This window comes from Oncorhynchus mykiss, chromosome 26, assembly GCF_013265735.2.
Source record: "Oncorhynchus mykiss isolate Arlee chromosome 26, USDA_OmykA_1.1, whole genome shotgun sequence".
In the NCBI taxonomy this organism is placed as follows: domain Eukaryota; kingdom Metazoa; phylum Chordata; class Actinopteri; order Salmoniformes; family Salmonidae; genus Oncorhynchus; species Oncorhynchus mykiss.
Window position 1 is genome coordinate 27099688 of NC_048590.1, and position 13725 is coordinate 27113412.

The 13725-nt window shown below is 50.8% G+C and overlaps 1 protein-coding gene across 1 annotated transcript in view; it reads right to left on the bottom strand.

The window, feature by feature from the left end:
- The window catches only part of LOC110506519 (zinc finger homeobox protein 3-like), a 193809-nt gene that overhangs the window by 165850 nt on the left and 14234 nt on the right, over window positions 1-13725 (bottom strand).

The window sequence follows — 13725 nt, forward strand, 5'->3', positions numbered from 1 at the left end:
ACCTTACCCTACCCCTTACCCTACCCCTTACACCTTACCCTACCCCTTACCCTTACTCCGTACCCTACCCCATTTCTTACACTACCCCTTACCCTACCCCTTACACCTTAACCTAACCCTTACACCTTACCTTACCCCTTACACCTTACACCTTACCCTACCCCTTACCCTACCCCTTACACTACCCCTTACACCTTACCCTACACCTTACACCTTACCCTACCCCTTACCCTACCCCTTACACCTTACCCTACCCCTTACCCTACCCCTTACACCTTACCCTACCCCTTACACCTTACCCTACCCCTTACACTACCCCTACCCCTTACCCTAAACCCTTACTCCCTACCCTACCCCATCTCTTACCCTAAACCCTTACTCCCTACCCTACCCCATCTCTAACCCTACCCCTTACCCTAAAACCTTACCCTTACCCTACCCTTTACCCTACCCCACCTCTTACCCTAAACCCTTACCCTACCCCTTACTCTACCCCTTACCCTAAACCCTTACTCCCTACCCTACCCCATCTCTTACCCTACCCCTTACCCTTACCCTACCCCTTACCCTACCCCTACCCTACCCCTTACACTACCCCTTACCCTACCCCTTACACCTTACCCTACCCCTTTCACCTTACCTTACATCTTACCCTACCCCTTACCCCTTACACCTTACCCTACCCCTTACCCCTTACACCTTACCCTACCCCTTACACCTTACCCTACCCCTTACACCTTACCCTACCCCTTACACCTTACCCTTACCCCTTACACCTTACCCTACCCCTCACCCTACCCCTTACACCTTACCCTACCCCTTGCCCTACCCCTTACACCTTACCCTACCCCTTACCCTACCCCTTACACCTTACCCTACCCCTTACCCTTACTCCGTACCCTACCCCATTTCTTACACTACCCCTTACCCTACCCCTTACACCTTAACCTAACCCTTACACCTTACCTTACCCCTTACACCTTACACCTTACCCTACCCCTTACCCTACCCCTTACACTACCCCTTACACCTTACCCTACACCTTACACCTTACCCTACCCCTTACCCTACCCCTTACACCTTACCCTACCCCTTACCCTACCCCTTACACCTTACCCTACCCCTTACACCTTACCCTACCCCTTACACTACCCCTACCCCTTACCCTAAACCCTTACTCCCTACCCTACCCCATCTCTTACCCTAAACCCTTACTCCCTACCCTACCCCATCTCTAACCCTACCCCTTACCCTAAAACCTTACCCTTACCCTACCCTTTACCCTACCCCACCTCTTACCCTAAACCCTTACCCTACCCCTTACTCTACCCCTTACCATAAACCCTTATTTGAGTCCACCCCTCTCTTGTTTAGTCATGTTTTGTTTTGACAGTTGTTGTTGTTGTTTGTCTTGTCATTTCTATAATTGTAAAGCAACTTTGGGTTCTTGAAAAGCGCTAAATAAGTCCCTTGTATTATTATTATATTAAAGTCAGTAGCCTCTTTTAGCTCCTTTGTTCCCTGTGGTCCCTGTGAAAGAGTCCAGACACAGAGCAGGCTGAGGCTCTCTCCCCCTGGTCCCTGTGAAAGAGTACAGACACAGAGCAGGCTGAGGCTCTCTCCCCCCTGGTCCCTGTGAAAGGGTACAGACACAGAGCAGGCTGAAGCTCTCTCCCCCCTGGTCCCTGTGAACGGGTACAGACACAGAGCAGGCTGAGGCTCTCTCCCCCCTGGTCCCTGTGAAAGAGTACAGACACAGAGCAGGCTGAGGCTCTCTCCCCCCTGGTCCCTGTGAAAGAGTACAGACACAGAGCAGGCTGAGGCTCTCTCCCCCCTGGTCCCTGTGAAAGAGTACAGACACAGAGCAGGCTGAGGCTCTCTCCCCCCTGGTCCCTGTGAAAGGGTACAGACACAGAGCAGGCTGAGGCTCTCTCTCTCTCGCTCTCTCTCTCTCTGTTCCCATGAAAAGGAAGTGGAGGGGGAGGAAGGACGGCAGGCAGGCTGCGTTATCACCGTGGAGAAAGTGTCGTCATGGCGGTTCTGCTCTGACCCTGCTGACTCGCCGATTCCTTAACATGAGATCATTTTGGACAGCTGACCTCAATATCCCTGCACTCCTAGGATGAAAGGGATCCAATGGGGCTTCTTCTTATTCCCCCCACACTGTACAGCCTACTACTGACAGAGCACTGCACTCCCAACCAGCACAGGCATTTAGCTGCTATGGCCAGAAATATCCTTTATATTCGCACACCACCATTTAGAGGAATTAGAGGAATTAACAGTGGTAAAGTAAACAAGTTATTTTCCTTCTCCTCCTCCTTCCTTCATCCACAGAAATAAACGAGAGGAAACACAAGCTGGGATTTATAGACACTGTCTGTTCACAACGTTTATCCTCAAAAGATCACATTACGCTACGCTACCCTCCACCAAACTCCCTCTGTTAGACAGGACATCGTGGCATGTTCATCTAATCATCTAACTGCAAATATCACATAAATACCATTGTTTTCCCATCAAACGTTTCAGACTCTGACCTACAAAAATAAAAAAGGTCAAAAAATAATGTGGTGATAAATGTTTAGGAGGAATGCTAAGTGCTACTTAGTCATTAGGAGAGAAGTTCTCTGGCTGGGCCCAGCATAAACATGCGTCAGAATTACATGTAATTACAGCTGAAAAACTTCCGCCAGCGAGTATGAATCAGCTCAGCAGCTGGCTGGCGTGCCAGCGGAGATTATAGTGCCATGCTCGTCTCCACGTCAATACCTGGGGGGTGGGGGGCAGGAGGGACTGACACTGGGCTAGCATGGGAGACATATCAGGCCTAAAACCACAACACTGAGTCATGGGGAGGGGCACTAAAAAGGTCATCACATAGCCAATTGAAAGGTGTGCTCACTGAAACAAATAGCTTTGAGTCACGCTCTGTGCTGGACCATACCAGAGTCCATGAGAGCTTGTCCTTCCTGAGAATCACCCATGGGTCTGTGCAATCACGCCATCCTCCCTCTCTGTCTCTATCTTTCTCTCAGTCCCATCGTCCTCCTCGCTAGCTAGCTAATGCCTCGGTCTGATTCGATTTAGGCAATTAGGCAGTAATCTATAGACCCTGGGAGTGATGGAAACATTTCCCACTGTCCTCCTCGTCTTTCTCCCAGCTGCTATAATTAGCCAACTTTGTTTCTCATTAAACATCAGAGTGTTATTTACATACCCAGATCCAATTTGGTTGCATCAAGCCCATTCCTTTTAAACCACCAAGAAAACCCTGGGATGAGAGGCTACAAACCTAGTTACTTATTTACATAGGAATTCATATATCATGTGCTGCAGAAAACCATATGGAAGATGGCGCAGCATAGACATCTAGCTACTAAAACTATCCAGAGGTGGCATCCATGTTGACTGTTCATGATAACAGTATATAACAATGTGTGATGCTGCTGTTGTTGTGAATGTGGAGGAGGTGTCTGGAGGCCTGTCGGGGCATGTGGTCTGATCCTAAAATGGAGGACATTCCTCAGGTCCCTGGTGTGAATGAGCACTGATAGGGGCTGAGGACAGCCTAGTCTGGGCTGGATACAGAAGAGAAGAGAGCACATACACAATTTATTCAAAGTCCCCTATTGTATTCTGAACACCACAAGACTGACTTCTGAAGGAATTAACATGCACAAGGACAGATCTGGGCGACTCGCTCATTTGAAAAATTCCTTTTGAGAAATGTAAGATCTAAATTAAATGAACTTTGTAATTCACATCCGAGCAACATAATCAAAAGACACATCTGATATAAAGGGAAATCATTCAAATGGAAATGGGACTTCTTAAGTACTGTGAGCACTAACACATTCATGACTTGTTTTGTCCTCTCTGCTTTAAACTAGCCGTGATCATTTGGCACCATCTTGAATATTGGGGGAGAGCTTTGTTTGAAGATTATTTGTCTGTTTCTGCCCACTAACAGGCCTGTCAGAGGAGGAGAGGAGAGGGGCTGAGAGAAGGGCCTGTTCCATGGAGCTCTCTTTAGAGCCAGGCAGGTTGGTTGCAGTTAAGGCCTCCACCTAGCTCTTGGCAACTTTTTCTGTTGATATGCAAAGCAGTGCGGATCATTTGGGTCCCCATGGTAACAGCAACTCTGCTTCGCACAAAGGTAATGATTAATCGTGGCTTTGATAAAAATGGCCAAAATAGCTCCAACATGAACGATGCATTGGTGTGTCCTCACCATAACACCTCCCTGCTATTGGCTGGTCAGCTCAAAATGGGGAGGTTGAAATGAAACATAACCTGTCATAACAGTCTAGCTAGTCATGGAGTGGTGACACACACCCCCCCCCCCCCCCCCCCCCCCCCACACACACACACACACACACACACACCCCTCCCTCCCTGGACACAGCTGCAGATATTGCATTAAACCCTCACCACATTTCAAATGATTTCAATCAGGAGCAGGGTGTCCATTTCAGTTAATCTCCCATGCTGTCTGTCTGTCTATCCACGAGAAAGACCCCAATAATCTCTCCACTCACACTCACTTTCTTTCCCTTCTTTAATTATGCCGGATTCAACAACAGACAGTGTCAGTATTTTGAATGAATTCCTTCTAAATTATCACTGTAATTTCCCTCCATCTTGTGAGGCTCGTTACTAGACGCTACATTTGCATTTGCCTTCAATCTGGGAGCTCCGCCTCCTGCATGGGCCTGTAGCTCCAAGCCCAGCCCCCGGCCATTAGAGAGGCTGTGGGTTCTAGACATTGTCCATACCTGTCTATGACCCACAGAGATTCTCCTTAGACAGAGAGCAGAGCAGGGCCAGGCTCTGACAGGTCCCATATCACAGACCTATCAAAGCTATAGAGAGGACATGGATGAAGAGGGAGATGCAGAAATCTAATATGTCTGTCTGTCCATGGCATGGTGGAGTTGGAGTGCATATGGAGGAATGTGGCCAGGACTGGGACTGACTGGGGAGAAGTGTAATTCAATCAGCAGCGCTGCGGCTTGACGCAGATTCGCTTTGTCAGTTGCGCTTTACCAGTAATTCATCTTTTTGAAAACGGAGACAATCCAAACAATCATTTCTTTCAACTCAAAAACCTGGCAAAGGGGGCGGGTGAAAATCTAATAACAAGGATTTGATAGGCTAACACCCCCACCCCCCATCACATCTCATCCTATCAAATAACAGTTTGCCCTGCCTGACGTACGGACTAGGTCTGTCCATTATGTGACGTCCAATAGTGGGACACAGAGGATAAATCCTGCAATTATGCCTTAACTCACCATTAGCTATATGGACAGAGAGCTTGCAGTCTGTACACTTAAACAGATTGCCTCAACACACACACACTGTGAGTGAGTAGTGGTGCTGAGGGTGGGGTGCAGGTGGGGAGGTCTGTCCTGGGAAAGGGCTGTTCCTCCCAGGGCCATGATTGCACCCCTCCTCAGCACCATTCTGTCTCCTCTGTGAGTAGCAGGACTAGGCTACATGGGACTGGGCTGGGCTGTGCAGCAGAGGGTTAACCGCCCTGCACCGCCCAGTCACAGGCGTGAAGTGAAACAATGAAATAATGGCAGCGAGTGAGCGGCTCAAAAGGCCTGGGTGGAGGGGGGCCCTCGGCATAGGCTCCTGCAGATGTTGCTGGGCCCGGCGGGTCGCACACACATTAGCATTCCTGATGGAGGGAGCCCGGATTAGGGAGCTGAATGCCTTTCACCCTCTCTCAGAGCCTGAACACACCGGAGAGAGAGCCAGGGCCAAGGAGAGAAAGCACAGACAGGCCAGGAGAAAAGGGGGAAGACAGAGAGGAATAAAAGCACCTTCAGAGGAAGTTAAGGATAGACTAGTTGAGAGAAAGACTGAATTGTAGACGTTGGGGGAGAGGTGGGGAGAAAGGCAGATGCAGAGCTAGAGGGAAGGGGAAAGGCCCACAAATAGACTAAAACAGCAAATGAAAGAGTGGCATTAAATGGGCAATAAAGAGAAATGAAGCATGTGAGAATGTAATGCTTTTGTATGTGTGAGAGAATATGTAGAATATAATTAAATGTATTCTAAGTCTATTTGTATTTGTGGCCATGTGAGCAAATGAATATAGACAAAAGGTTTTCTTAGTGTGTGTGTGTGTGTATATGTGTGTGTGTGTGTGTGTGTGGAGACAAAAGCTTTTGTGAATGTGTGTGTCAGGCCGTCCTCTTTTCCCAGGCCAGAGGTCCGGAGAGGCCTCATATTTCTATCTGCTGTCAGGCCGGGGTGAGAGGGAGAGACAGCGAGGAGCAGCTGCTTTCTACGAGGTGCCCTGGCTCCCTCATACACGCCCTTTGATCCAGCCTGCCTTGGCCAGCCAACAGTCTCCCCCACTGTGTGCGTGTGTGTGTGTTCATGGGTGGGTGTAATTAGCGTGGTGAGGGCCACAGGTGCCGGCTACCCACGCAACATGGCGGCGAAATCCAAGTGGCAGAACAGGGGAAAAAGCAACGCCAAAACCTGATCTCTCTCTCTTCAGCTCTCCTTCTTTCTTTGTCTTAGCGTAAGCCAAATGATTCCCCAGGAATGCAGCAGTCCCGGTCTGAAATGGCTGTTTATTCAGCAGAGATTCAAGAATGTGGTGAGATACCCACACAGACTAATACATACACACACACACAATAGTTGTTTATTTGGAATAACAAAAGAGGCACCACTAGTAATTTGCTTTTAATTGCAGGAGAAACGGCTGCAGAGGGATGACCTGTACATCTGCACAGCAGAGAACTACAGCTCATCTAGCTGCTCCAACTTTGATGAGGTCAACCTTTGTCTTCAGTACCGGGGGATCTGGCCAGGCTCAAACTCCACGCTGCTAACCCATTTCGTCTCATGTCAGGATGCCTGGGACTACCTCTCTATTCAAAATGGAAGGTTTCCCTCTCTCCTTCTACCTCGCCCTCTGTAGCCTCTTTGCATCTCTAGTCCCTTTCATAATTCTATCAATGGTAATTACTGACAGCACTGCTGTCATTTCTGAGGGAGGCAAGGCGGGGGAGAGAGAGATACGTCTCCATCAACAAGGCAGCTCATTCTGTGGATTGGCTGTCACAGTGGAGTCACGCCGTAGGACAGCTGGGCCGCTGGGCCTGGTCCTGGGTGTCCAAGGGGCATGCTTCCCCTGGCCTAGCCTGGCCCTGACTCCCCTGGCCTAGCCTGGCCCTGACTCCCCTGGCCTAGCCTGGCCCTGACTCCCCTGGCCTAGCCTGGCCCTGACTCCCCTGGCCTTCTATCAGCCATCCATGCTCTTTATTCCAGAGTTCATGGGGTCATCAGGGCTTGACACTTCTCAGTGCTGCTCCACTAAGCCAAGACAGACACCATCAAAAGTACAGTGCTGTGCTGCGGCGTTCACCGAGTCTGTAATATACCATCTTTCACCTTTGCCATCTGACATACAAACACACTGTGAGATGTAGAGGAGGTCAGGAAAAGGTGTAATATCTTTACCTGTTTCAAAAATGAAAACTACAGTGAACCAGCTAGTTATGTTTTGTGAGTTTACTGGTGATAGTACACACGCAGCAATGCTATAAAGGACAGATATACTATGGTAACAGTGTGCATAAGCATTGACAGTAGGCCTGAGGAAGCCTGGGCCTCTAGTAGGAGCCTGAGCTGCCTGTGTGCTCCCAGCTCCCCTGCTGCCCTTACTCCTCCTGCCTGCCAGCCTCTGACAACAGCTAGTGCAGGGAGACGACACCGGAGCACATTGAGGAACCCTGCCATTTGTCAGTTAATATTGGTGTACCTTTGTCCCCAGTCAATGACTGTCAGTAGCTCTACAAGTTAATATTTGCTTCCGTCTTCTCATAAATTTGCATGGCATTAAAAACCTGACCTAAATGCATGTTTAACACCCCCAGTAATTAGCAGAGCATTTCATAGTGGGAGGGAGAGAGATAACAGGCTGCTGATTCCTCCCTGTCTGACTGTGACCTGCCTGGGCTGGGAGAGAAAAGAAGAGAGGAGAACAGGGTGGGAGGCAAGGATGAAAAGAGGGAATAAACAGGGCTGGTGTACTGCCTCTTTAATCTAGTACATTAACTCCACACTACACCAAATGGGGAGGAGCCAGCATGAAGGGAAATAGCCCCTCCAACACAAAGGGGGAGTGTCAATGAGGGGGCAATAAGGAAAGACAATGAGTAAACAAGCTGGGGAAGTCCAGACCAGGCCTGGCGTGTGAGTAAAACTCCCTGCCTCTCCTCTCCTCAACCAGGCTGGCACGGACACAATAGCCCCAGTGTAATTAGCTACCCAATTGGTTGTTTATCATTTGCATATAAATGCCCTCACAGGCTAGTGCTAAACACGCTGACACAAGCTGTGCCCAAAACAGACGTTCGCCATACCTCTTCCCCTCTAGGGGGTCCCAGGGGCCCTCTTGCGCCTCGTGCCTGCTCTGGCTGCAGGCTGGTACTCATGGCATGGCAGAGAAGTGAATGGGGCGGTGCGGTAAAGGGTAGCCGGGTACTCAACTTCACTTGGTTCCTGTTTCTAGTGAGGTTGTGAAACAGTGCAGCGAGGCTTCCTGTTGAAGGCCCACACAGCCGGTCGTCATGACAAAGTACATTTTCTGACACTAGCCACAGTACTGGGGGGATAAACAAGGGGGTGCAGGTGGTGTGCACACATACACACAGGCACCACACACACACACAAGCATACACACACACTCCCTCTACAGCACACACACATGCACCGGATTGTTCTTAGGAAACCAGAGGTCTGAGGAGTGTGAGAAAGAGTGTTCTTTGCTGATCAGGGTCAAAACACACAGGCTTGTTTAATGTGACCTGACTTACACAGAGAAGGAGAGAGAGGAGAGATAGGGGGATTTGGCAGAGCAGACCAAGCTCAGAGATTAGACTAGTCAGTCAGACCACTTTTACACGGTGCTTCACATTGAAGAGGAGATACACCAGATACGGTGTTTTAACCGTGTCTATAAATCTGGAGTTTCTATACATAATGTTGGAACAATGTCTTTGTATGAGGGCTCTTTTGTTCACCCATTTACATGTCATTTTCTGTCCACACTGTTGTTATGACAATGGTGGTTCATAAAAAAAGATAAAGAACGGAAGGAAGTGATGGGACTGGTGTCTGTGCCCTCCCCCCACCTCCCCCTCCCTCCCTCCCCTCCCCCTATCCTCGCCAATATAAACAAAGCCTGTGTCACCTACAAACTGGCCCTGCTACTGAGAGAGGACAAGAGCCAGAGCCTCTCTCCCAGGCCTGCTAATAACTAGTCTGCTCTGGCACAGAATAGAAGAGAGAACCACCGCACAGAGGGGACACTTCCTGTTTCATCCCCCAGCCCTGTGCAACCCTCCACCGGCCTCTACAGCCCCAGAGAGCAGGCCCCAGGAGCCCTGCTGGAGGCAAGTAGGAAGAGAGCTGTGTTAGCCCCAGGAGCCCTGCTGGAGGCAGGTAGGAAGAGAGCTGTGTTAGCGCCGGAGCCCTGCTGGAGGCAGGTAGGAAGAGAGCTGTGTTAGCGCCAGAGGCCTGCTGGAGGCAGGTAGGAAGAGAGCTGTGTTAGCGCCAGAGCCCTGCTGGAGGCAGGTAGGAAGAGAGCTGTGTTAGCGCCGGAGCCCAGCTGGAGGCAGGTAGGAAGAGAGCTGTGTTAGCGCCGGAGCCCTGCTGGAGGCAGGTAGGAAGAGAGCTGTGTTAGCGCCGGAGCCCTGCTGGAGGCAAGTAGGAAGAGAGCTGTGTTAGCGCCGGAGCCCTGCTGGAGGCAGGTAGGAAGAGAGCTGTGTTAGTGCCGGAGCCCTGCTGGAGGCAGGTAGGAAGAGAGCTGTGTTAGTGCCGGAGCCCTGCTGGAGGCAGGTAGGAAGAGAGCTGTGTTAGCGCCGGAGCCCTGCTGGAGGCAGGTAGGAAGAGAGCTGTGTTAGCGCCAGAGCCCTGCTGGAGGCAGGTAGGAAGAGAGCTGTGTTAGCGCCGGAGCCCTGCTGGAGGCAGGTAGGAAGTGAGCTGTGTTAGCGCCAGAGCCCTGCTGGAGGCAGGTAGGAAGAGAGCTGTGTTAGCGCCGGAGCCCTGCTGGAGGCAGGTAGGAAGAGAGCTGTGTTAGCGCCGGAGCCCTGCTGGAGGCAGGTAGGAAGAGAGCTGTGTTAGCGCCAGAGGCCTGCTGGAGGCAGGTAGGAAGAGAGCTGTGTTAGCGCCAGAGCCCTGCTGGAGGCAGGTAGGAAGAGAGCTGTGTTAGCGCCGGAGCCCTGCTGGAGGCAGGTAGGAAGAGAGCTGTGTTAGCGCCGGAGCCCTGCTGGAGGCAGGTAGGAAGAGAGCTGTGTTAGCGCCAGAGGCCTGCTGGAGGCAGGAGGAAGAGAGCTGTGTTAGCGCCAGAGCCCTGCTGGAGGCAGGTAGGAAGAGAGCTGTGTTAGCGCCGGAGCCCTGCTGGAGGCAGGTAGGAAGAGAGCTGTGTTAGCGCCGGAGCCCTGCTGGAGGTAGGTAGGAAGAGAGCTGTGTTAGCGCCAGAGGCCTGCTGGAGGCAGGTAGGAAGAGAGCTGTGTTAGCGCCAGAGCCCTGCTAGAGGCAGGTAGGAAGAGAGCTGTGTTAGCGCCGGAGCCCTGCTGGAGGCAGGTAGGAAGAGAGCTGTGTTAGCGCCGGAGCCCTGCTGGAGGCAGGTAGGAAGAGAGCTGTGTTAGCGCCAGAGGCCTGCTGGAGGCAGGTAGGAAGAGAGCTGTGTTAGCGCCGGAGCCCTGCTGGAGGCAGGTAGGAAGAGAGCTGTGTTAGTGCCGGAGCCCTGCTGGAGGCAGGTAGGAAGAGAGCTGTGTTAGTGCCGGAGCCCTGCTGGAGGCAGGTAGGAAGAGAGCTGTGTTAGCGCCAGAGGCCTGCTGGAGGCAGGTAGGAAGAGAGCTGTGTTAGCGCCGGAGCCCTGCTGGAGGCAGGTAGGAAGAGAGCTGTGTTAGCGCCGGAGCCCTGCTGGAGGCAGGTAGGAAGAGAGCTGTGTTAGCGCCGGAGCCCTGCTGGAGGCAGGTAGGAAGAGAGCTGTGTTAGCGCCGGAGCCCTGCTGGAGGCAGGTAGGAAGAGAGCTGTGTTAGCGCCGGAGCCCTGCTGGAGGCAAGTAGGAAGAGAGCTGTGTTAGTGCCGGAGCCCTGCTGGAGGCAGGTAGGAAGAGAGCTGTGTTAGTGCCGGAGCCCTGCTGGAGGCAGGTAAGAAGAGAGCTGTGTTAGCGCCGGAGCCCTGCTGGAGGCAGGTAGGAAGAGAGCTGTGTTAGCGCCGGAGCCCTGCTGGAGGCAGGTAGGAAGAGAGCTGTGTTAGCGCCGGAGCCCTGCTGGAGGCAGGTAGGAAGAGAGCTGTGTTAGCGCCAGAGCCCTGCTGGAGGCAGGTAGGAAGAGATCTGTGTTAGCGCCGGAGCCCTGCTGGAGGCAGGTAGGAAGAGAGCTGTGTTAGCGCCGGAGCCCTGCTGGAGGCAGGTAGGAAGAGAGCTGTGTTAGCGCCGGAGCCCTGCTGGAGGCAGGTAGGAAGAGAGCTGTGTTAGCGCCAGAGGCCTGCTGGAGGCAGGTAGGAAGAGAGCTGTGTTAGCGCCAGAGGCCTGCTGGAGGCAGGTAGGAAGAGAGCTGTGTTAGCGCCGGAGCCCTGCTGGAGGCAGGTAGGAAGAGAGCTGTGTTAGCGCCAGAGGCCTGCTGGAGGCAGGTAGGAAGAGAGCTGTGTTAGCGCCGGAGCCCTGCTGGAGGCAGGTAGGAAGAGAGCTGTGTTAGCGCCAGAGGCCTGGTTCTCACCTGCAATGATGCAGCCTGTTTCTCCACACCGGGACAGGACCCAACATGAGGGAACACCTGGCTTATAGAGCACAGAGGAGAAATGAGGCCAAACCTAAACCTACCACCATGCTCTCACTCTGTCCTACACAGAACACCTCACCTGATCTGCAAAAACCACATTGAGCCTCAGCAGAGATGCTACACAAATTAGCCTAAGCTCTGTGGCAATTTCTACATTTCCAGCAACCGCAGGCGATTAACAACCTACTCCAAAGGAAACCTGCTTAAACATTGCCCTGAAGTCGTTGACTACTGAGAGAGCCAGAGAGGAAGAGAGAGTGATAGTGTGTGTGTGTGGAGGGGGGGGGGGGGGGGGGGGGGGCAAAAAAAGAGAGTAGCTGCAAAGAACACTGGCACCTGACAACTAAATAATGAAAGAATTCAGTCTTTGAGCTCCCAGCCCAACGCTCACCTCTGGCTGACCTGGTGAATGTGTCCAGGCTGTGTTCAGTTCCTCTGCTGCTTCACACTGCTTCACACAGCAACACTTCACTGCTATTTGTTTATGCCTGCATTCAACAAGAAGGCCAGTTTGTCCTGTCCGGTATGAAAAAGATGGAAGGGAAAAAAAGCTGCCTTTTCTTACCCAAGTATGAAATGACAGAGAGATAAACTGATACTAAGTCATTCTACCACGGGAGGATTAACTCATCATTAGATGCAGTAGCACGTCAGAGGCTGTGTTTTGTTTTCACATGCCATCTACAAATAGGCCACAGTTCTCTGCTGCTGTACACATCATTATGAATCCTATCACACAGCCGTATGAAGCTAGGATCTGATCAGCCGTATGAAGCTAGGATCTGATTAAAGTATGAAGCTAGGATCTGATCAGCCGTATGAAGCTAGGATCTGATTAAAGTATGAAGCTAGGATCTGATTAAAGTATGAAGCTAGGATCTGATTAAAGTATGAAGCTAGGATCTGATTAGCTGTATGAAGCTAGGATCTGATCAGCCGTATGAAGCTAGGATCTGATCAGCCGTATGAAGCTAGGATCTGATTAAAGTATGAAGCTAGGATCTGATTAAAGTATGAAGCTAGGATCTGATTAAAGTATGAAGCTAGGATCTGATCAGTCGTATGAAGCTAGGATCTGATCAGCCGTATGAAGCTAGGATCTGATTAAAGTATGAAGCTAGGATCTGATTAAAGTATGAAGCTAGGATCTGATTAAAGTATGAAGCTAGGATCTGATTAAAGTATGAAGCTAGGATCTGATTAAAGTATGAAGCTAGGATCTGATTAAAGTATGAAGCTAGGATCTGATTAAAGTATGAAGCTAGGATCTGATTAAAGTATGAAGCTAGGATCTGATTAAAGTATGAAGCTAGGATCTGATTAAAGTATGAAGCTAGGATCTGATCAGCTGTATGAAGCTAGGATCTGATTAGCCGTATGAAGCTAGGATCTGATTAGCCGTATGAAGCTAGGATCTGATCAGCCGTATGAAGCTAGGATCTGATCAGCCGTATGAAGCTAGGATCTGATCAGCCGTATGAAGCTAGGATCTGATTAAAGTATGAAGCTAGGATCTGATCAGCTGTATGAAGCTAGGATCTGATTAGCCGTATGAAGCTAGGATCTGATTAGCTGTATGAAGCTAGGATCTGATTATCCGTATGAAGCTAGGATCTGATCAGCTGTATGAAGCTAGGATCTGATCAGCTGTATGAAGCTAGGATCTGATCAGCCGTATGAAGCTAGGATCTGATTAAAGTATGAAGCTAGGATCTGATCAGCCGTATGAAGCTAGGATCTGATCAGCCGTATGAAGCTAGGATCTGATTAAAGTATGAAGCTAGGATCTGATCAGCTGTATGAAGCTAGGATCTGATCAGCCGTATGAAGCTAGGATCTGATCAGCCGTATGAAGCTAGGATCTGATTAAAGTATGAAGCTAGGATCTGATCAGCCGTAT